General features: G+C 36.0%; 1 protein-coding gene across 3 annotated transcripts in view; it reads left to right on the forward strand.

Moving 5' to 3' along the window:
- Positions 1-24,889, forward strand: part of DLC1 (DLC1 Rho GTPase activating protein) — a 310,261-nt gene that overhangs the window by 66,307 nt on the left and 219,065 nt on the right. The window contains exon 1 of one of the 3 annotated variants that reach the window (XM_048941133.1): positions 588-629. The exons of the other annotated variants lie outside the window; for them this stretch is intronic. The gene's annotated coding sequence lies outside the window, so the exon portion shown is untranslated. Of the gene's footprint in view, positions 1-587; positions 630-24,889 lie in introns of those variants that run through there. 3 annotated transcript variants of the gene reach the window in all.

Consider the following 24,889-nt stretch of genomic DNA (forward strand, 5'->3'; position numbering starts at 1 on the left):
AGGGGAAATTAATGGTCACCAGTGGGCGGATGTGCATTTGCTTTATGGGCAGCTCATCATTTATGAAGGATACAATAAAATCTAAGTTTTAAAGAGTGAATCTATATACTAGAGTACAATTTTGAGTTTAAAGTATGAATCTCCATTTTAAAATATGATTGTGAGTTTCTGCTTCTCAGATTAAATGTTTAAAATTACACATCATACCAGTTATGCCAGTATGCTACACCCATACAGACTAGATAAGTGATTTTCTCATATTTGTTTTCTTCAATGTGTGTATGCACGCACATTTATAATTCTCCTGTAAAGCATAATGCAATTTTCAGTCTTTTTGTCGAAGTATTACCATGTAGAAAATATTTGATTCTGTATCACTGAATATATGTAAGTGTACTTACTCCCTGTGTCTTAACCTAATCATCTAAAACCTTGCAAATGACAGCAAATGTAGAGTGCCTTTTCAGCAGCAGTGTTCTTTGAACAGGCAGATTCCCTGGTGAATTCGTTATTAGACAGAAGTCCCACCCCTGTGAAACTGCTGTAGACACGTAACAGGGTTACTGCTCAAGAGTTTACAAGCATGCAAGTAAAAATGCTCCCGTCAGAAGCAGGCATCTTTTACTAAGGTAGGAGAATGATCTTTTATACGCCTTGTAACAAAACAAGAAAGCATTTCTAATTAATTTTCCTTTAAATAAAATTACTTCAGATATAACAGTGACAGTTCAGCTTCTGTGGAAAAAAAAAATGGTGTTTTTAAAAAATGTATAACTACCTTAAAAAAATAAAAAATCGTGCTAGAATTAGTATATTTCCAATTCAAACTACTAATAAATGTGAAGGTTGTTTTACTGTTTGAAAAAAGAGGGTTCAAAGACATGTAAAAATACTAGAAATGGCTTTTGTTGATTTTTATGATTTTGAGAGAATACTTAAGATTTTCCTGTTTAGTATTGCTTCCTCAGTATTTATTTCTGTCTTGTAGTTTCATAGTTAACAGAATGGAGATAACAATTTTTATTGTTAAGTCTTTACTCATAATTTACCTTGAAGAAACACATATAATATCTGTCTGTGTTTTGAGAATAGTAATTTGTTATAAAAAGGGTTGATACAAATTTTCTAACTTTCTTAATTAGCTAATGTAGGATGTACTCATGTAAAACTAAAAAAATAAATTATCTGGATCCAATAACCTAATGGCAAACAGCCCTCAAAATGTAGAGCTGCCTAATCAATATGGTGACAAATGAAATGATCTATGGTCTTCAAGGTTGTGAGCTAATTGAATGATCACGCAGCATTTTTTTAAACAGCTGCTCATGTATTCCAAAAGGATAGCTTGGTTTTATTCTTCCCTAAAGTAATTGCACGTTCATACTTAATTGAAATTCCCTGGTTTTATCTAGCATGAGCTTTTAGATAGGGCAAAGGTCTTTGACTTTTATACTTTGGAGGTTTACATTGTTGATATGATGTATAGATCACCTACTTGTAACTGTAAGCGAATAAAAAATCATAAAATCATTTTAACCTGCACTTAAAATGTTCCCCTACTGAAAAATTCTGAAAGCTGAGTTAGAGAGTGCTGGGAAATCTCTGTCTATGAAATGTATTCCATGCTTTGGATACTGCTTGCTGTGTAAGGTAATATAGCAATTTAATTTTGTCAGACTGGTTTCTTTATATATATAAGCAGCTACAGTATAAATTACTTCATTGACAGATACATACGGAAGTCTATATAATGAAATCTAGGCATGTATAAGTCAATTTTATTATTATGACTCAGACATGCAAATTGTCATAGCAGTTATTAATGTTCATGTGATCCATGTCTCTAAAAAGTTTGGAAGGAGAACTACTTTTCTTGTACTTTGCCAACTGCTCAGTTTCCAAGGACAGTGATTAGGAGCATTTTCATTTTCAGCTGCTAACCCTGTTCACTCACTAATTAGTGGGAGCACATATCTGTCACACAATTTTGGCCCATGTCCTGTTTCTTCATTGCTCCTCCAGCAGCAACCATTCTGAAAGTCTAAATTTAACTTTTTCTCAGAGTGGAGAAAGGAAGGAAACCTATTGAGGAAAGACTGCTTTATAGATGGAGTCACTAATTCCTGTTCAAATGGTAACGCAAGTGTCTGGAGAAATGCAAAATTATACAAATGAGAGATAGAAAGGAATTGCATGCTGCTGGTGGTCCAGCCCCATTTGTTATGCAAAGCTGAATAGGCATTTGGCGTAAATTAACTTCTGTCTCAGAAGGTGGTTGATGATGAAGAAGCGGAAGATGCCACGAATAGCAAGAGATGTGATTGCCTTGCTATTCATAATGTGAATATCAGATACAATTTTAATATAGAGATATCTGAATAAGACTAAGAAATAGATATGAACTGCCTAGAATGAAGCACGCTTGCATCAGAAAGCAGTAAAGCTCCAGAATTTCATAGAGGTTGTGTTAAATTTGGATGCATTTACAGGAGTTAAAAATTGATGATAATATTGTTATACTATGGGCTTTTTCCCGAAGACACAGTCTTGGGTACAAGTTAGCTACAGTGCTTTCAGCATTTTTCCTCGATGTCTCTTGAAATCTTGGTGGCAACCACACTTTGCAGCAATCAGTGCAATCTTGACAGCCTTAGATACACCCTTGAAGCTCTACACTTCTTCCATATCAACCTGAACGTGTTGTGGTTCAGAATGTGCAGTGGAGTAAAGAATGTGTCAGATAGCCTGATGGGCTGATAGGCTTTGCTGCTTGGGGGTTTTAGGGTTCATTTATGCTAAAAACGGAAAATAACAGTTCATCCATGTCCACTAAAAGTTCTGTATGCTATGGCTCTTTGATAAACCAATTGGTTTATCAGTTTAAACATTCAATAGGAAGGAAGATGTTGGTAAGGACTTGGTAACTGTTTCTCTTGCAACATCCAGTAACCAAGTTCAGTTCAGAAAATGGCTATTAGTACTGGAATTTTGACTGTGTTTTGAGGGTGTATGAATTTAAGGTTTTTAAAAATAATAATAAAAAATATACAACTCAGTATTACAATTGCCAGATCTGGCTCTCATACGTTCACAGTCAGGGTCCTGTTGTGTTTGAGCTACCTAGTTTCAGAGAAATACTGAATCACACAGTAATACATACCTCATTCTCCTCTGTTATTTGACAATAACTAAGCTATCTCTTAGTATATTTAAGATGTGGTTCTTTTGATTTCTTGGTTATACAATTTTTGATATATTCAACACTGATATGTCTGTCTGATAGCTTTAGCAGACTTTATCCCATGTGCTTTGTCCATTGGAAAAATTGTTTTATTTTTCCAAAAGCTTCTCCCTGGGTGCATTACAGCTCATTCTCCTGTGCTCCAGTGCTTAACACAGTTGTGAATTGAACAGTCTTTCTCCATTCCTGTATCTTGGGAGAAAAAGTGTTGGGAATACTTATCTCTTGACAATGTAGTGGAATGAAAATTGCTTCCCTGGAAAGATGACAAGGAACAATGACCCGTTCTTTATTTTCCATACTTGAATGTTATCCATATCCAAAAGTTGTGAAAAGTTTTCACATCGTTTTCTTTGTTCTCTTATTTTTTCCACTCTTCCCTGTGGAACAAAACAGACTACATAAAAGTGCAGTGCCTTGCATGGTTTGAACTAGAAGGAGGTTTCCAGAGTGGGGAACAGAAGGGGAAAAAAAACAAAAGCAAAGGAAGAGTCTTTCTTTTGTATCCACAAATGATGTTATCCCACATATTAATACTTACTTTTTGTAGCTAAAACTTTATTTTCTATATGTGTTTTTCCACATCCTCCCCTATCCTTTGCTCAGCCAAAAAGCAGTCTCACTGTGTAGTGAAAAGATGAGTTCTGTATCTTCATGAGAGGAATGTAGAATGTGGATGCTGTGTAGGGGGGGAGAAAAATCATTTGACTCTTTCCATGCTTGGCAAGAAATAACCTGTTGCTAGTCTTGTTCGATGAAAAGCAGAGGTAATAAGGAAATTACAGGAATACAGATACTCATGATACTCAGATGTAACTGATGTATGGAGTCCTGAGGGCAGATAGTCTTCGTGAATTATACTGGCAGTATCATCTTAACGCGTTTCTACTTATTGTTACCAAACTGATTAGTTGATGGCTAACAAGGTTTTTAACTTCCTGACACTGATAAAGTCAGCTCAGTGAATGAGAGGATCCTCACACTGACGTTTAGCCTGGCAAATAAGTTTATTCCAGACTAAGAAATCCACTTGTTTTCCAGAATATTCTGGATTGCCATTTATATTTCTGAAATTACCATACAAGCGTTTCCCAAGACTCAATTGTTGTAAGGAAATTAAATTAGGATTATCCTGGTATTATTTTCTTATTAATAAATAAATAAATATACAAAACCTTTTGGAACATCATGCTGCTCCAATTCTTCCTTTGTCCTTCATTTGATTTAATCTTTAGATAGAGTATAATACAATTCCATATATTAGAAATGATATTACTTGTAAATGGAATAATTTGGTCTGGAAGTCTCTAGCCAACTAGTAGCTAACATCAAGTAAATCTGCACAAACTGCATTTACTCTATTACTGTCATTTCAGTGCAGAGTGTTTTGTCATTTTTTGTTTGTTTTCCCAAGCCTGATTGTCTTTTAAGTTTGAAACAGATTCTGCCTTTGAAATGCAAAGGAGTTTCTCAAATAGAAAATGTCTCATAATGCCATAATATGAGTTGTAACATAGAAGAGCATGGTGTAGTAGCATAACATGTAGTTAAAGTATAATTTTGGGAATTCTTCTTTTTTGAAAGTGAAAATTTGCAATAAAATATGTTTATGTAATTTACTATTGCATGCAGAACCATAAACAAGCAGGAAGTAGCAGTGGGGGGAAAAAAAACAAACAACAACAAAAGGGATTTCATCAAATTTCCTACTATAGCAGGCACCTCCTAGTATTTATCCTTGTCCAGTTAGTCTGAAGTAGAAGAACTGAAGTATTTCCCATTAAGCGAACTCTCTTCTGTAAAAAAAAAAATAATTAAAAAAAAACATTAATATGGTACAAATATGTGCACATAGATTGAATCTCAACATATTGCTTAGGGTCTAACAATTACAACCAAAGAAAATCTTTTCTTATGCTCAGATGGCATGGCTAATTCTTCTATTATGTATGGATTTATTTTCACTGAAAATTAATTGACCTGGAAAATGTGATTTGCAACAAGATTTAAAATTTGATTTTCTTAATAACCATCTGCAAGTTTTATTAATCCTTGTAGGTAATACAGATGTATAAATTGACGCGCCTTTGCAGGCTTAGAATCAGTTGTATGCTGTTAAAAACATACACAAATGTATGGAGATTACTAGTTTGTTTTCACAATGTATGTTTTAGCTTAGCAAAGTATAAAGCTATGAACTTCAGATATCTTCTTGAAGGCATTCGAGGCTAGGTTGGATGGAACCCTGAGCTGTCTTATCTATTGGGTAACAACTCTGCCCATGACAGGAGGGTAGAAACTTGATGGTCTTTAAGGTCTTTTCCAACCCTTGCCATTCCATGATTTGAATATCAATACATACTTCCATGGAAAATTTATTAACTCTCAGGTAATGTCTCATATTTTATTATGTTGGCACCTGTTGTCAGTGGTGGATGTTGGTGGTATGGCAGTAGAGCCTCCTGACAGTATTCCCTTTCTTTTTACTGCCATGTGCAGCAAAGGGACAGTCTGACAAAATGGTATCTTGCATGAAAAATCAGAAGAAAAGGTGTGAAATTGGAATCTTCCATGTGGAATAAACGGTAACTATTGACATTCATTGATGCTCGCCGAATGGTTATAGAGTCTAGCCAGTGGATGTCAACATAGTAAGGCAGTGGGTGTGTTTCAGCAGTGGTGACAGAAACAGTGGATCACCTTTGATGCAGATTTGTACAAGTGTGGCAGGCAGGCTTTTGTTCATGGCTGGCAAAAATGCAAAGCTCATGATGGTTACTCTGCTGGAAAAGTATTTGGTAGCTAAGAATTTGATCTATCAAATAGTGTTATTGTGCTCTGTGTATCTGTAGTTTTCAAGGAAATGAATAGGAGACAGTACTTTCAGAGCTACTTAACCTGTATGATATTATTGGTATATGTGTTTATGTAAGGTAAGAATTATTCTGTAGTCTTTTGAAATGTGAAGATATCTCTGAAATGCCATTCTACTTAAGTGACACTTTAGAAGTATGTTCTTCTGAAAAGGTAGTTAAATAATGTATCACAGTTTGTATTGATGCATGCAGGAGCATTAAGCTAGCTATTCATTATGTATATAATCATGTATTTTATGTATGTGCTGTGTGTTTCACCTTGAGAAGAGCAGTAGATACCTAGGTGTAAATAAATGAACTGTGAGAAGTTTTCAGTAAAATAATGTATCTGCCAGCTTTGTTCAAAAATTCAGGTGGCACTGTGCCTCAACCATAGTTTCCTGTTTTATGTAGTATTTTTAAAAGAAAAGTCTCCAAAAGTATCAATGTAAACATAGCTTACAATTTCCACTCTCTTCATAATACCTGTTGAACATACTGTGGAACAAAAATCTTGACCTCTACAGAAGATGTAGCTATGTATAAGATTAGGAGTTTGTGGTTTGAAAATATTGTGTTATAATTCACATATAATTTAGATATTTTGCATTTGACAGTGATGTTATTTATGAGTTTTATCTACCAGTTGCTGGATTCTGGTTTGAGAGATCTGTAGCACAGTACAAGATTACTGCTGGCACTTCGTTACATTGACATTTTGGTATTCAGATCTTTCTTCAAAGTGTTTCTGCTGGCTCAATTTGGTTCTGGACTTTGATCAGGCTGAGTGATAGTTTGGGCAGGCAACTAAATTTTTAGTGTTACATAGGCACCTATGACCAATACTTAAATATTTTTGGTAGACTGTCTGCTCCTGCTACTTCCGTTTTCCTTCTCTCACCTAACCATGAACTTCAAGTGCTCTGCCCCGTTGAAAGCCTGTCTCTCCTATGAATCCTAAGACTGCCATCTGTGGAGTAGGCTAGTAACTAGTACAGATCTCTACTTCTGTCATACCTCTGGCTGAAAAATATATGACTATCAATTTCATTAAGAAATATTTATATATTAATAATTCCTGAAGTCAGAAGCAGATTCCAACCTTTGAGTTTGGAATTCTTGATATCTAAATTGTCCTAAGACTCTAGAGCACCTAGCATTTATGACCACTGAAAAAGAGCTGGGAGGAACTTCTGTAGTTATTTTCTTCATTGATGGAATAAGAAGATAACATTTAACTTAGCTGTGTACTTCAAGAGTAGGAAAAGGATTTTGAGATGAGTAAAACAGTATTATTGAAATAAATAAAGAAGGAAAAAAAAATATGCCATTAAGGTACTGGGTAGATCTTTATCTATCCCCCTTGATGTCAAACACAGTTCTGACAAAAAAAGAGGATTTTTTTTTCCTTCTCATGCCAAGAATTGTCAAGTAAATCTCTGTCAGGTAAATCTCAAGTTTGCAGAAAAGCAGTTCCTGTAAAAAGCATCCAATTAGCCTACTTATGTCACTTAGTACTCTGTGCTTTAGTGTTCTTTGACTGTAGATTAGTTTCTGTGCTCTAATCCCTGCCATTAATATTCACTCACCATAAGCTTGCTTTGCTATGCATTATTTATCACGTTTAGAAAGTGATATAACAGGTTCTAACTAGGAAACTGACAAAAATATTGTCCAAAAGTGCTTTTAACCTAAACAACCCACACACTGAAGAAGAAGCATGAAAAATATTATTAAAAAAAAACAAGAGAAATGGTTATATAGATACTAATGTCATGCTGCTTGCATACTTTTTATCTGCTTCCTTAAATTTTAGCTGAAATCATAGAAATAAATTTGCAAGCATACCAAAGAGACTCATTCCTATGTAAAGGGTAATCAAACAACTAGCAGTAAAAGGGGTCCTTATAGATACTTCTATAGGTTGGTGGGCAGGATGCAATTGGACCCTGTAATTAATGAATGTAAATCACTAATGTAAATCAATTAGTTGGTTCTTGCTTTTAGCATTGTATTCATTGTTTTGACAACATATCATTGACAAAATTGTATTCATTGTTTTGACAATACATCTGAAATTTGTAATAAAAAATAATAACATAGTTTTATGAAGAGTATTTTGACTTGATAAAGGAACAGAAGCACCCAAAGTCCTCTTTAGAAATACAGGCTTTTGCAAGCACACTGTTCAAGAATAGTTATTAGTGGAGAACATGTGAAAGCTGTCCAAGTTGACGTGTTTTGGAGGTTAAAGTTCAGAAATTAGCAGTTACAGAAACACAAGGAAACAAATATAGGACTGCACCCCTATGTACTTCATTTAACCTCTGTGTTAGTCCCCTCCTGAAAATGGGTAGAAGAATAGGCACAAAGTGAGAAAAAATTGTTTCCCCTGTGAGTGCAATTTGAATGTGAAACATTTGATTATTCAACCAAATGTGTCTAATCCAACTAAATGGGTTACCAGTGGGTTTGTTACAAATATCTACTTTGTCAAGTTAAGAGCAAGCTAGATACATGAATTTGGGAAGGCAGTTTAGAATAATTATTTGATTAATTTTTGTTGATATCACAAGGAGTCATGTGGCTGTGCATATGAATATGTGTGTATTCATAGGTACAAATTGGCACTGGCATATGAAAAATTTATGGCTTTATCAAGGGCAAGTCAAGCCTGACATACTTGGTGGCCTTTTATAATGGAGTTACAGCATTGGTGAATAAAGGAAGAACAACTGATGTCATCTATTGGACTTGTGCAAAGCATTTGATACTGTCATGCATAACATCCGGGTTGCCAAGTTGGAGAAAAATGAATTTGATAGGTGGAGCACACTCTGGATAAGGAATTGTCTGAATGCTTGCACTCGGAGAGTTGCTGTCAACAGCACAGTGTCCAAGTGGAGGCCAGTGACAAGTGGCATTCCAAAGGGATCAATGTTTTGACTGGTGTTATTTAACATCTTTGTAGGTAACATGGACAGTGCGATTGAGTGCACCCTCAGCAAGTTGACACACTAGAGAGAAGGGATGCTATCCAGAGGGACAAGGACAGTCTTGAGAGGTGGACCCAAGTCAACCTCATGAAGTTCAGAAAGGCCAAGTGCAAGGTCCTGAACCTGGGTCAGGGCAATCTCAAGCACAGATACAGATGATTGGGTGGAGAATGGCTGGAGAGCAACTCTGACGAGAAGGATTTGGGATTGTTGATTGACGAAAGCCTCAACGTGTACTTGCAGACCAGTAGGCCAACCATACAGTGGGCTGCATCAAGACAAGTGTGACCAGCAGTTTGAGGGAGGTGATTCTGCCCCTTTATTCTGCTCTCATGAGATCCCACATGGAGTACTGCATCCACTTTTAGAGTCCCCAACACAAGAAGGACGTGGAGTTGTTGGGGCAGGTCCAGAGTAGGGTAGTGAAGATGGCCAAAGAGCTAGACTACCTCCCGTGTGAAGACAGGCTGAAAGAACTGGCACTCTTCAACCTCAAGAAGAGAAGGCTCTAAAGAGATGTTATAGCAGCTTTCCAGTATCTGAAGGAGGCCTGCAGGAAAGCTGGAGAGGGAATTTATAGAAGAGCATGTAGTAACGGGACAAGGGGAAATGGTTTTAAACTGGAAGAAAGAAGATTTAGACTAGATGTTAGGAAGAAAGTCTTAATTGTGAGGGTGGTGAGATACTGGAAGATCCTGGTGAGGTTGTGAATCCCCCCTCCCTGGAAGCATTAATGGCCAGGCTAGATGAGGTTTTGAGAAACGTGGTGTAGAGGGAGGTGTCCCTACTTATAGCAAGTGGATTGCAACAAGATTGTCTCTTTCAAGCCAAACCATTCTGCTCTATGCTATAAGCAGAGACCAAAAGATGTAACCTTGAAGGTATCTGAGTAGAACTCAAGATCTGGAGTTAAACTCCTTGAAAAATAGATATTTAAATATGTAAGAAATTTGTTCAGGAGGAGCTATTATAGTTGGGTTTAAGGTATAACTGGTGAAGACATAATCTTATCATTCCTAGGAACAGCCTAAGAATTAGAACAATAAACTAAGAAGTTGCTTATTTGTGTTCTGTTCTGTCTTATATATTTGCTTTGAGTTAAAAATATTTTTGCCATTCAGAATATCTGGGATTTGGGATTTAAGCAGAAATACATGATTTGAAGAAAGTGAATAACTTTTTCTGGTCATTAGCTAAACTTTAAACTCCTATAGGAATATCTTAAAGCTGATGTAATGCATGAGTTGAAGGAAATTATAAATTGCTGGAGGATATTGTCATAGATTTATCCACAGTTGTGGTTTAAGAATACATTTAATGTTGACTTTAAAAAGCTGGTTGGTTTCTATGAGTCATTTTTAGGGCACTTCATATTTGTATGAAAGTGAATTTAAATTTTACTGACTGATTTCTCTGTAAGAGAATAGTTTGCTTTCTTTAGCAACTCTTATTTACTATTTTATGGATTGATAATGTAATATGTAGCCTTAAAACATCTGTTTTTGAAATTATAAAAGTAGGTTGGATTTCTTTGTACCTGTTGGTTAAATACACTAACAAATGAAGTAAAGCATTATGATAATATAATGTCAGACCTTTAAACTAATCAAGAAATTAAAGGTTTTGTTTTTTCATTTACAAACGTTGCATGCTCTGTGCAGAGACTCGCCTTATTGTACTTCTATAGTAAAGCATCTGCTGTAAAGGTCTGTGAAACTTCTTTAAATACAGTGTTTAGTGCTTCAGCTGTTCAAAATCCAAAGTTTTAAAAGATTTAGATACATCACCACTGAGCACAAATGAAAACAAACTGGTAATGCCTGGAAATGAAAGACTTCATGCTTCCTTTGTGCTCTGCAGTGCACCTAGTGAATCAGTCATGATTTCCAAGCATTAAACTCCACGTTTTGTGTAAAAATATATCCTCTTACTATGCTCTTTTTATTTGTTCTAAAGCATGCTTTATTTTTTCCTTGTGACTTTGCCATTCTTAACGACAATGCTAGAAATAAAGTGGGAAGAGAGATTCTGTGCCTGGACTGGTGTTTGGCTCAGCATTTGAGGAGAAAATCCTTTGCACCATTGCATGCAGTATTCAGCACTGTTCTGGATGCAGAAGGGTTAAGCAGCATGCTTGGAAAGATGATGAGTATTGGTTTCAATGCTGTTTCCAATTAGGTTTGATAACGAATTGTATACAAGAAAAACAGTCACAGGCAATAGGGAGTTGCTTTAGAAGAAGGAACAGATGGAGAAGATGACAGATTTATGCTCCAGGTGATTGGTATAATAACCTAGAGGAAATAACACAGTAGAAAACAAAGCACTTCAAACAATATTTTGCATCCATTTTTGCTGTACTTTCTATACATGGACAACATCATTCTGTGGAACATCTGCCATGCTGCAGTTCTGGCTGTACCTGCACAAATTCTGGGTGAGGAGATGTGGTTAACTGAAGTCACTTCAGCATTAATATTTGTTGGACAACAACATAAAGAAGATGTTTCTTACTCCATTAGCACTTTATTTGTATGGCCAAGCTAAGAATTCAAGCAAAACCAAGTGGGCTATTTTGCTCCCTAGCTGCATGGGGAGAGAACCAGAAGGACAAAAATGAGAAAACTTGTGAGCTGAGATAAAAACAATAAGTCTGAGTGCGCAGGCAAAGCAAAACAAGGAATTCATTTATTAATTCCCATCAGTAGGCAGATGTTCAGCCACTTCCTGGAAAGCAGAGCCTTGGCCCACATGCAGTTTACTTGGGAAGAAAAACACCATAACCACAAGAGTCCACCCTTCCTTCTCCTTTCTCTAAGTCTTTATTCCTGAGCACATCATATAGCATGGACTATCCCTTTGGCCAGGGCAGATGTCCCAGCTGTATTCCCTCCCAAATGTCTGCACACCTTCATCTTGCTCAGTTTCAAGGCAGAGTGGGAAAAAGAGAGAACCTCTGCGCTGTGCAAGCACTGCTCAGCAACAGCAACAACAACAAAAATACTGTGTTAACTCAATTTTAGTCACAAAACTAGAATGCACCAATATAAAGATGGCTGTGAAGAAAAACAACTCTCAGCCAGACTAACAACAGGAGGGTTTTTTTTTTGTTTTATTGCTTCCTTTTTTCCTTTCCCCCCTCTTTCCCCCTTAAGTTACACTTGAAAAATATAACTAGCTGGTAACATTTCTGGGCAGGAGGACTGACAGAAGCTGCAGACTTTCCTAATGTGGAATGAACTGGGAGATCTATGCTACTTTATGTGTGAGGGGCAATAGTAGATATGATGGATGGCTGTTCTTTGATAAAGTAATTCTCTAACATCTGCTTTATGTAAAGATGCTCTACATTGCCAAATAGAGAAAGCTAAGGCAGAGAGAGCTGCCTTGGTGCTGATCCGATGTAAGGTGATAAAATAATCACCATGAATTATTCTTGGTTTAACAATTTTCTCCTCAGTCTGAAAATGTCACGCAGCAATTTCCTACCTGTGAGAGAGACTACAAGCAATATGTTGCTTTCCATATGCTTTCGATCTCAGATGTAGTAAATTCTGTGCGTAGTCTGACTATCTTTGTAGGCTAGATAGTTTGCCTGCATTGCCTAATTTTTCGTTGGCAAGAATTTTGTCCTGGGAAATGAAAATAAGGAATGTTTTGTACTTTTTTGGCAAACTCAGGTTGAAAGAAACAGAGCTATTTCACTAAGTAGTTCAACTTGAACAGAAGTCTTCAAGAATTTTGAAGTAGACAGTGGGTTCTACTAATGGTTTTATGGTTTTATGTGTTTAGGACAGAATCACATTTTTTTTCTTGAAGCACTTAAAAAATGCATATTCTATAACATGCTCTTTGTGCTTTTTATGTTTATGTGCGTAAGTTTATATGCATCGTAACAATCACGAAGTTACATTGGTGACATTTTAGAACAATATTTGAACCATCTTAGTTCAGACGGTTGGAATTTAGTGCAATCAGATCTGTTGTAAACAGGTTTTTTAAGCAGTATTTTAGTGGAGGTATAATGTAATGCAATTGCTATACTCAATGGGGAGAATATTATCTTAGAGCTGAAATGCTGAAATTATAGCAGAGAAAATATTGTTTAAATATATTCTGTTATGCTTATAGTATACTGTCAAACATTATTTTACAAACCCACTTCATAAAATTGGTTTGTGCTCTGAATAAAGTATGTTTTGTGTTCCTCAGTCTGAGGAGGTGCAACAAAAACAAGGCAAAACCTATGTGCCTGATGATAAGGAGAAATGGATGGGTAGGATATGAAATTTTGAGAAAGTGGGAAAGGAGTAGTAAACTGCTGTAGAAGTGACAAGATTAGAGAGCTTTATAGAGCTGACTATTTTGTTTCAGATAGAGGACTTTCTGTGCACAGGGAAAGCACATTTCTATATAAATTTTAGAATCTAATTACTATTTTTAACTTGTGGAATCTGATGTGGCTGTTTCCAAAGTATAAACTGGAAAAGTAAATAAGAGGCATTCCCTTAGCAGAGGCTGCCACCTACTTACAATAAAATTTATTAAATCAAAAGATAAATAACTACTAGCTGACACATTGAGGAAAATGGGCAGTCATGTCCACTGGGCTATATGGTATAGCTTATGCACAAAGAAGAAGTATTGGCATGTAGTCAATTTTTCCTCTTCAAAGTCAGCAGCAGTTGTCTTTGTCTTTTCTTCCTTTGCCTAAATTGGTAATATGTGCACAAACCTCAACCTGCAGTGTGTCTCGCAGCAAAATCTTAATGTGGGTGGATTGTGTGAACATTTTTAAGGCTAGAATCTCATCCTTCTTTAACTCATTGCTTTTGATTTGACAATAAAATTATAACCTAGTTGTGACCCCATCCTTTTCACAGTTCTTTCAATCCGTTCTGGTTGTTCTGCTTCATTTCAGGAACTTAGTGAATCTGACTGTTCTTAGACTGTGTGGAAATTTATTTGCAGTTAAGTATACAAAGCACAGTTGCAGAGTAATCTGAAGCATAATGCTCACTTTTAGAGGTACACTTTTTTGTTTGTTTCTTGTTTGTTGTGACTATAGGTAAACATGTAAAAAACCATATGGCATCCAAATACTGTTTCCCAAACAGCAAAGACTATGTGTTGGTACACTTCAAAGGAATGTAAAGAATTACTGGGAGACAAATGCAGTAGGTACAAACATAAGTGCCCACTGATTTCACATGCAGTGAAATTGAAATTCCTCTGCTGAATAGGCTTACTAATAGATATTAAAACTGTGTGATGTCTGAAATGAGTATAACCTGGGTGGCAAAAAGCTATTTAAATCTTGTTAGTTTAAAACATTAGAATGCTTTTCACATGTGGTTTTGTGTTGTAGTGGTGGGATGTACTTGCAGAGCAGCTGAAATGGACGATACAAGTAAAGAATCAGTTTGAGCTTTTTGCTGAGCTCAAGTTAACCCACCTTCAAATCTAAATTTCTTCATTACAGTGGTATTAACTGTGACATGTCATGATGGACTATCTAGGTTCAGGATGCAGCTTTGAATTTTTTGTTTTATCTATTTATGGTAGGTGTCTGCCTTTCTGTTTCTGGCTTTCATATTTCTTGAGTTTCTCAGCCTTAATAATAAATTGATTAGTCAATAACTAAATCACTGTGCAGTAGTCCTTTATGATATGCTATCTTACCTTTTTGTAGTTAGCGTTTATAGACACTGATGTTATTGATACAGTTGTAGTGTAGCAAAGATACATGTTTAGCTCTTATTTTCTCTTTATATGTCCAGTCCCCTTTTTTCTCTGGACTCTCTTTAATTCATTAACAATTTTTAGCACGCTAAAATATGTAGGTTGCTCTGAAAGTAATGCTTCATATTTATTTACCCAGAAACTAAAGCAGATACAAAAGTGGAACAATGCTATTTGATTAGAGCAAACTCTTCATTTCATGGTGTGACAGCTATTCATAGCCATCTAGAACACGGCTTCTCTCACATCACTGTGGCCATTGCTGAAATGCATCACACAATGCCCCAATATGCTGACATCCTCCATTTGGTCTCTGTAAGTCTTTAGAAAGCATCAATGAATGTCAGTAGGAGCCATTTTTTCTGCTTGGAGCAATTCAGTGACACAGCTTTGCTTCATACACACTTTTATGTGAGACACCATTTTGCCAGCCTGCCCTTCTGCTGCCCTCTGTCACATGGCAACAGAGAATTGGCAGGAAGGTTCAACCTCCATCACTATACCACCGACATCCACCTCTGACATTGTGGGTCAACAGATAAAATAGGAAACATTATTTTCAGAGCAGCCCTCATAATTCTATTCTCCACTGATTTGATTGTAAGACTTGAAAAGGGTTATTGAAAATAACCTATTCAGGAACATGCTTAAAATCTTTTTTTTTCCCACTTTTTCTGTGCTGCCCACTTGGGACTCTGACCAGTTAGAATCTCTTTGAATGAGCTAGGAACTGCATGTATCTTAATCATACTGATTGGCCACACACCAATTCTCAAAAAAATTCTTTAAACTTCACCTGCCATTTTTATTGTCTTGGGTCCAACAAACAGAGTGACCTGGATGTTACTCACAGATGTATCAGCTGCTTCATGGTGGCTGTGCTCACATTTTGCTTGTGCATGACCTTTTTGTATTTTTGTAGTCCAAATTTTTTTAGTAGGGGGAGAGGAATATATATAAAGTTAATTTGTGAGTGAGCTCATCATCCAGTACTTTTTAGTGATGGACTTTAGAAAGATTTACTGAAGCAGTTATATTTAGGTATGTTTAACATTTTGTGAGCATACGGGCAAATATTTGCCATAGCTCTATTTTACCTTTCACATACTGTACTATATTAAACCACAAAACCACATTGGCATAGTTAAAGGGTGGATATTTAATATTAAGTTTTTCTTGGAATAAATGTGCTAGTGGAGGTGGGGAGTGGATTTTTGTGTGTATTGTTGCACAAGTAGGTTTATTTTTCTTTCTTATCAGCCGTGTGTGGATGGTAGAAGCTACTTTTCATCATAATGCTAAAATCTCATCACTAACCTTGTACCACAACTCAATTGTTCAGTTAGAGCTTGCAAAATTAGTAAATGTCAGATCAGTCCTTTTGTAGTCATTTCAATGATTGGTGGTGATACATCAAAACTCTTACACAATGCTAGTTAAGTGCAAGCAATGTGATATACACCATTCCAAGATTATTTACCTTTGTATTGGATGTGAACATTGTTCATAGGAATTCATAATGAATAACCTGAAAAACATAGCAGGGTTCAGTATGAGTAGCCTGTATTGCTAGTATTAGTACTCTTCTGGTACTAGTTGGTACAAACATTAGTAATATATATTTGGAATTGACAGAGAGAATTCATTTGGTAACAAGGATATAACTGAGCATTTATTACACTGTTGTTTCTCTGCAACCTGTGCCTTTGACTCCTGCTTCTTGAGTCAAGTTTCTTTGATAGATATGGGAATCCAAGAGAGAAAAAAAACCTTCAATCTAGTAAGAGAGACTTCAAATCAGCCAGTGATCTTTCCTGAAAACCTCCTACTTTTGCTTAGCATGTGTGTTTGCTCAGTTTTGCTTTTTTCATTCTTGTGACTGCCTGTACTGTTTCTGCTGTTTTCTTCTGGCACTATTATCAAATCATTTTCTCACCAAAATCTCATGCCTCCTTAACATGCAGAAATATCAGAAATATCCAAGTTTCACTTAAGAGTCATTGAATCCCAGTCACAGATCTCAGTCAGCAAACCTTCCTGTCTTTTCCAAGAAACTCATCGACTACTAAGCCCTAACTCATGAGGCAGATACACAGAACCTTATTCCACACAGTGTGTCCATTTGCTGTTTGTATTGTTTTTGTTTAATAAAAAGCACAAAATAAAATTTTGTTTTATAAAAAATAAAAAGGTCATGGAGATTACTTAATAAGATATAAATTTTTAGTTAATTGACTATGAATGTCCTTTTGCTTCCACTAATACTTTATATTACTAAGTGGCACAGGAACGTATCTTTTCCCCAGAAAATTTTAATTGAGTATGGAAGATGCATGAAAATTCTGTTATGTATCTTCAGCATAATTAAACTTTATGATAGGAAAACATTTCCATTAAAATTACCTTACTAGGCCTGAATCATTGCTAATAGCATCAGAATCTAAGTGCTTATTGCTCTTACTTATCTAAAAATTCCAGTAATAGAATAAACTATGAAGCTGAACAAGACACTGAAGACTGTGCAATCACTGAGCTCTGTGGATTTTGTTTCACTCTGAAAATAGTAATATGTCTTACACTCTAATCTATGTTTGTAGCTGAAGGCTTTGTAAAAATATTGTGAAAATATATTTTAAGATGTGACATCCTTTGCTAGCCACTAGAGACCTTCCAAGAAGAGTATTTGCAATGGTATAATGGAATGCTTTTTTCCATTGACATGCAAGGTAAGCAGTACATGTGAAGTAATTCTGTTAGTCTTGTGGTCACAGCCCAGATAAGAAACCTGATGATCCTCTTCAAACAAGGCAGTTATTAGGCAACAATGGGAAGTGTTGGTTTCTGCTTATTTAACAGATTGATTCTGTGTTCCTGAGATTATCACTATCTGATTCTTTATTTCCTGTAGGGTTTTATTCATTTTTAGTTTGCTCCTCAAGCTGCTAAGTAGCGTAACAATTATGCTTCTGAGTTTGTTTTTCTTATCTTGTATGTCTCCAATTTATGCACTTTTTCATACAACTCCTACTTACTTGCACTTTCATAGCAATTTCTTCAGTAAAACTGAGCCAGCATTACAGCTGTACTGCACCAAACTAGGCCCTGAATCACAGCTGAAAGCTTAGGCTCAGGGTTTTTATCTCATTTAATTTTTAAAAATTCCATTGCATTTATTATTGGGAGTAATCCACCGTAACTCTACCTAATTTCTGCATATTTGTGAGACCTGCTTGGAAATTGCGGCACCCAAGTTTTGGGGTAGGGGGAAGGTGGCACATTGTACCAATATGCAGTTTGGATCTTGGATTAAATTGATAATTTCAAAGCATGACTGTGTTAGATAGGTAAAGGGCCATAGTGGGGGGAAATAAGCATGATAGGCATGATTGCTGTTAATTATGGTCTTCTCTCCTTCTCCGTCTATATCTGCTGTATAAAATGGTATAAATGTCTACAGGAAATTATAATCTGCAGGCTCATCTGATAGGTGATTGCCCCCATGACCTATCCTCTACAATGTGTCATTAATCCTTGGAGTGTCTGTAAAGAGCAAAGCTTCTATCTCTGCCCCTTTATTGCTAATTAAGTCTGAGGATTTGAAGGGCTTCACTACTTCTCCCTTGTTCTGCTTGACCATTGAGTTGACCCAGTGTCTTGCTGTCAGTCTCTAGAAGTCCTTCACTGATGAAGAAAGATCTCTGTCTATTCTGATCTCAGCCTGCATGTACAGATTGGACGGCAAGAATGGGATACCACCAGGGGCTTTTAACTAGCAGCTTTAACTTATGACAGGCAAGAAAGAATAGGGGCTTGTTTGAACTGGTTAAAGGAAGCAAGCTGCAAAGTACTTCGTGAATAAACTTTAATTCTTAGAAGAAGCAGAGTCTTAATCTTCCAAAATGTGAATAGTGGTGGAAATCTATGAAGAAAGACAGATCAATGTGGGAACCCCAGAATTTCCATTTGTCAAGGCAAAATATTAGAAGTTCATTTAAACTTTTATATATCTGTCAGGATGAATCTCCAGTTCTTCTAGAAATTTCCCATGATAGATTGCCTTTATACGTGCTGATTTCAGTTTTGAATTCTGCTGGAATCAGAAAATTCTACTGCAGTGCAACTAAAAGCTCATGAGCTGGGAAATTATTTGGACTCAGACATGGAGCTTGTAACAAATGAGTTCCAAAACTTTTCATCCTTCAGACTAGCTCAATATTCAAGCTATCTCAGCTCCAATGTGATATACAGCCGCTTCCTTCTGTTTGAGTTTAAATTTCTGAACTGTACGTAGGTGTAGAAGGTGAAATCATGTATGTGTGTTGTTAACTGAATAGGTCTACTTCACAGAGAAAAATGTTAGGTTTTTAAGCATTTTTAGTAGCCCCTGTAAATCACTGCATTAATTTCTAACTGTAATGTAAATCACATGACTTGTATGAAAGTTTTTCTGTTTCTCCCTTACTGAGAAATATAGCGTAAAGTCCTAAGATTGAGAAATGTGTTCTTTGGAATGCTTACCTCTCAAAAAAATAGAAGTATTTGATTTGTCAATTTTCTTTGAATTATACAATTTTATATTTTAGAAAACATTTTAACAATTAAAATGTTTGAGTTTTATGATAAACACTGGAGCTGAATACAAAGCAAAACGTAAAGCATTAAATGTAGGCTGTGTTTAGCAAGAAGCTGCAATATTTCAGTTCTTAAGTTAGAATGGACCTTTTTTTTTCTGGTTGTTTTCTAATAGGAGCACTGTTTGGATAGTGAGAGAGTTCTGTATCAGACTTCGCTATGATTGTTTGCACATCTTCCCTTTAGTTCTTTAGAATTATAATTTTCTTCCTTTCTTTCTTGAAGTTCAGTATGGAAGCATGGGAATATAAAAAGAATATCCACAACAGCTTAGAGTTAATTGAAGTGAGCAGTTCATTACTATTACGCTTTTATGTTGATAAAATATTTATGTCATTTGCAAGACTTAAATTACCTTATAAATCGCATCAAAATTATATTAATTGTATACAAGCTTATCCATGCTGAGTGCTTTACTTTTATTTTTAGATGCATTTTAGCTAATTTTTCATTTCAGTAAGGAGCTAGGCTGTTAGATTTCAGCTAATTTTAAAATGCAGTGTGCATTTTAGTGTGTGGTATTAAAGTACAGTGTGAAGGGTGTGAAAGTAGGTCTCCTATCAAACTGATGATCTTGCATTTATTTTTTAACTACTTAGTTGACAAAAACCGTTATCTAAAATTCTACTTCTGATTTACCAAAAGTGCAATTAATTAGAAAGTGCATTACATTGCTACTGTTTCTTTTTACCCCTCAGTGGGAGGCAGAATGAAAACAGCTTCTTTGCTTTATCTTGAATAGGCCATCAGTTAGATCTTCAGGTTGGCTTCAGATCAGCTTCAGGTGGGCACAGCTCCTGCTAAGAACATCAGATCTTAGTACAGAATATACTTTTTCCCTTTCTTTCCATCTAACCTTGTCTTGCTTCTTTTTAAAGACATATAATGTGTATCTTTTCCACAATTTGTTTCTAGTCTTTGAACTTCCTTCAAGTTATCAGCAGTTCTTTATCATTTCCCAGGCATCTCCCAAGCCACAGAATACAATATTCTTTTGTTACTATTTACCCACTTTGGCTGCATGATGCCTTTTCCTTTTCTGTAGTTGTCTTGATACTTTGTCCATTAGAGAAATCTAATTACTATTGTTGCTAATTATAGGCTATATAAAATAGGATTTTACAAGCAATTCTGAGATGCATTTTGTGCCAATATTCTGAATCTGGACTGTTTTATAAGCATAAACTGTTGTCTGAAAGACCATGTTCTGCAATTACTTGATTAGGTCAGCTGGGAGGTTTCTTGCAAGTTAAACATTCATGTTTATTCTAGAAAAACAAATTGGAGTTACTCTTATAAATGATGAAATACAAATAAAACAGTTTTTGTTCCCATTTATCTGGTTTCTATTTCTTTCAGAAAAAGAAAAGGGGGAGGGGAGGCAGGAAACCAGCATGGCTTGTCAAGGACCTGCTGGTCAGACTGAAGGAAAAGAAGATATTGTACCAGCTGTGGAAACATGGGTGTGTCACCTGGGGAGAATACAGGGATGCTGTCCAGAATTGCAGAGAGGGGATTAGGAAAGCCAAGGCACAGATGAAACTGAACTTGATGAGGGATGGTAAAACCAACAAGAAGGTAATCTATACATAAAAGAGGCAGGCCAAATAGGGCGTACCTCCTTTGGTACATGAAAAAGGAGAACTTTCTACAAGGAGAGAAGGTTTAGATTGGACGTCAGGGGGAAGCTCTTTACAGAGTGCTGAGGTGCTGGGACAGGCTGCCCAGAGAGGTTGTGCATGCTTCATCTCTGGAAGTGGAGTTGGATGGGGCCCTGGGCAACCTGATCTAGTACCAGATATGGATGTTGGTGGCCCTTCCTGTGGCAAGAGGGTTGAAAGTTGATGATCCTTAGGGTCTCGTCCAACCCAAGTCATTCTGTAACTTTATGATTCTTGTTACAAGAAACAAATTGGAGATAATGCTATTATTTACTGTGATATGTTTTATTTATTCTGTCCCTTGTACTTTGAGACCAATCCTGTCTGAGAAACAATCATTTTTTTCTCAAATATTACTGAAACTCAAAGGCGGCTATTGTGCTTATCCTTGTTTTGCTTAAGCTAAACATACGCTCTTAGAAATGAAAGCTGTATAAACAGTCTTTATTATTGACAGTTTTGCCATTTCTAGGACTAGCAGCTGGGAAGCTCTGAACAATCATGGTAGTCAGAGTAAGAAAAGTAGGAAATCGGAGAGAGAGGAAATAAATGTCTTACTAAACTAAATCTGGAGAAATGCACTCTATTTTAAAATGCCATGCAAGAATCAAATATTGCCAATGAAAATATCAAGAATGGAAAGAGGAAGAAAGCATCAGCAAAGAATGAATAGAATATTTATTCTGCAAAAAGAGAAACGGAAACCCTTCAAGATGAAAGCAATATGTGATCTCATTTTCTACACAAAACCAGCGCTGCACTTTTAGGGGAATAACTTTAATAATGGTAATTATAATGGATTCAGTAAGTTGCATCTTGAAAGTCAGATCAGCAAATCACCATAATGCTGAATTAAGATCAACAACAGTTGATCGCTTGAGACAGTTTGTTTCAGAAACTTCCTGACTGAGGTTGTTGAACTTTCTTCCCAGGCATCTAATGCCTGTAGAGCTTCTGCATTAGCAAGTAAGTGCAAACCAGGAATGTAATTTGATGCAAATCTTCCAGTCATCCCTATTTACTAAATTTGGGTTGCATTACAGAGCAGCCTCAAGGAACTTCTCTGTCTTGGGGGCGATAATAAACACCATTGCATGGAACATAGTAATTCATTCAGTCTAGGGCACTTGAACAACATTAGTTCTTAGAAGCAAACCTCCGAAATGCGTGTAATGTAAACCTCACTTCCTCAGCTATTTTCCTTCACAGGTTTACTTTTATTAGTCGGCACTACTTACCAATGTATTCGTAAGTACTGCGGTCCAAGATCAGACTAAATAGACCACAGGGTCAAGTAGACAGTGGTACAGGAAGTGCTGCATGAAAAGCTCAGTGAATAGGTCTTAGCTCAGTGGCAGAATTTTTATTTTAAAAAAAATTTTAAAAAAAAAGGGTTGAGGACTTGTCTGCACATAATGCTTTGTTGTTAAGTAATACGAAAACATTGTTAAGTAATAAGGAAAGATGTCTTAAAAATAAGCCATTTGTAGTAAAGGAACTTAAATCATTGAGTTTAGAAAAGCATTTAGGAAACATTCTTTCAGCTTTTTTTTTCCAGTTTTGTTAAAATTATCAGTGCATTTCTGTTTTTTGATCTTTATTGTTTTTTATTAGAAATATCTTTCTTCAAGCTCTTTTCTTTTTAAGGTCTGTTTCTTAAATTAACAAGATTAACTCTTGAGTAACTGTAACTTTTGAAAGCTATCAGTTTGGAAATACTAGGCTCAAAGTAAGTTGAAGAAGAGTAAATGCTACTGAGAGAGGACACTATGGCAGCTCAAATCCTTCACATTGAAAGTCTAACTATTAGAAAAAAGGGAGAGGTGAGGACTGGGGAGGGGATGAGAGCAGGAAAGCAGGCTTAATTATTCCTGTTGTTCATAGAACAACTTGCTATTTATGAGAATTGGTGAACTTGCTCAAAGCTATGCAGAAATGAAATATTTAATTCTAAATTATCAGAACCCTTTCTTCAGCAGTTACATCTCAGGTATTTCATTTTGGCTTATTAAGGCTTATCTGCATTTTATTTTCATTCAGAGTTCTAGAGGCAGGTTAACGTGGAAACCACCAATTTCTCCAATTTTAATTTATTTTTTTTGTTTGCTTGTTTTTAAAATGTTTGTCTAAGAAATACATATCTCAGCATATGCTGAGATGCATGTGATATAATTGTACTCGTATGCAATGTATGGTTGCAATCTCCCAACCCACTTAACATTCATGTTACTGATATGTCTTTGTTCATATTTATAACAGTGAGCATACACCCTAATCCTCTAACAAAGTCTTCATTAAGTGATTGTTCAGTCCCCATAGACTCTATCCAATTCCAGGATGGAAGACACATTTGAAAAAAAAAAAACACAAAACTGCTACAGTTATTGATGGCCTTGCTTTCATCACAGCACCCTTCTAATTGCCATCTGGGCAACTAGAAGGATTATCATACAAATATTTTCACATTTGAGTCATTGTATGCTGTACTTGTGGTTTAATATTTGCAAACTTGGATTTTGAAATTGCTCTTAGCTGTCTTTATGGCAGTTTATCTCACACAGTGCTGTAGGGAGATGGTGGGATATGTGAGGCAAACAGTTTTGGATGATCATCACTCTCAGTTTTCAGTATTAACAGTATTTCCATGAATATGAGGTGTTTCTTTAGTCAGCTGCAGTTTAATACCTGCTAAAGTTAGGAGAAGAAGAAAAAAAACACCAGATATTTTTATTTCAGCATCATCCAGCTTATCCACACGGTCTGTTGAACAGACCAGGCTAGCTCAAGACAAATCTAGGGGAATCCTTCCCCAGAAAGTGTCATGTGTCCTTTGGAGGTAAAAACAATCTGAATTTCCCATAGTGAAAGAGGCAGGAGAAATTACCTTCCTTACATCCATGATGGGTCAGGCTATACTGTTTGGGACACAGTAATGGACAGATTTCTTTAATAACAGCTGAGCCACTGGAGTGCCCAATCACATTCCTGTCCCCAGAGCCTTTTCTGCAGCTCATAGCAGTGTGCACATTTGCCTGTAAATCAATCTATTCTTCAAGTTCCTGTACATATGTTTTCAGAAAGATGACTACATAGCGTTAATAAATGGATGCTCAGCTGAAATTATAATAAAAATTGTGTTTCTCCTCTCTCTCCAAAGAGTACAAAAACCAACCAATCAACCTCCCCAAGAAACAACAACAACAACAAAACACTGTGGAAAATGCTGTCAAAATGTTGATTTTTCTTCAACTATGCATATATACAGATATTGTGTATAGGGAGGTGGTAGTCATAAGAAAAAATAATGTTAGAATGGTGGTACTGTATAACAAAACAAGGTCAAATGATCATGCACATTTGTCTCAATATCCTGTCTCATTGGATAGGAGCAGAAAGTGGGAAGTCAGAAAAGAACCTAAGAATAGGACCATTCCACAGGAAGGATTCCTCTGGTAGTTTGTTTTAGATCTCCACTTTCCTTAAATGTCTTCATTATATCTTGCTTACATCCTGGAAATTTTCTTTTGTATATAATATTAATAATGTATTATGCTAAAATGGTTCTATCAAAAATTATATATACATCTTTCTAGCTACTATTTCCTAAGGGGGTATGGGGGTTTTGTTTGTTTTGTTTGTTTTTCCTTTTTTATTTTATTTTATTTTATTTTTTGGTATTTTACCTGCACCCATGGAATTCTTAGTAGAAATGAAAAGCGTGCACCTACACCATGCTTATTTTTTTCAGTAATTTTCTGAATA

Source organism: Lagopus muta, chromosome 4 (assembly GCF_023343835.1).
Source record: "Lagopus muta isolate bLagMut1 chromosome 4, bLagMut1 primary, whole genome shotgun sequence".
Taxonomy (NCBI): domain Eukaryota; kingdom Metazoa; phylum Chordata; class Aves; order Galliformes; family Phasianidae; genus Lagopus; species Lagopus muta.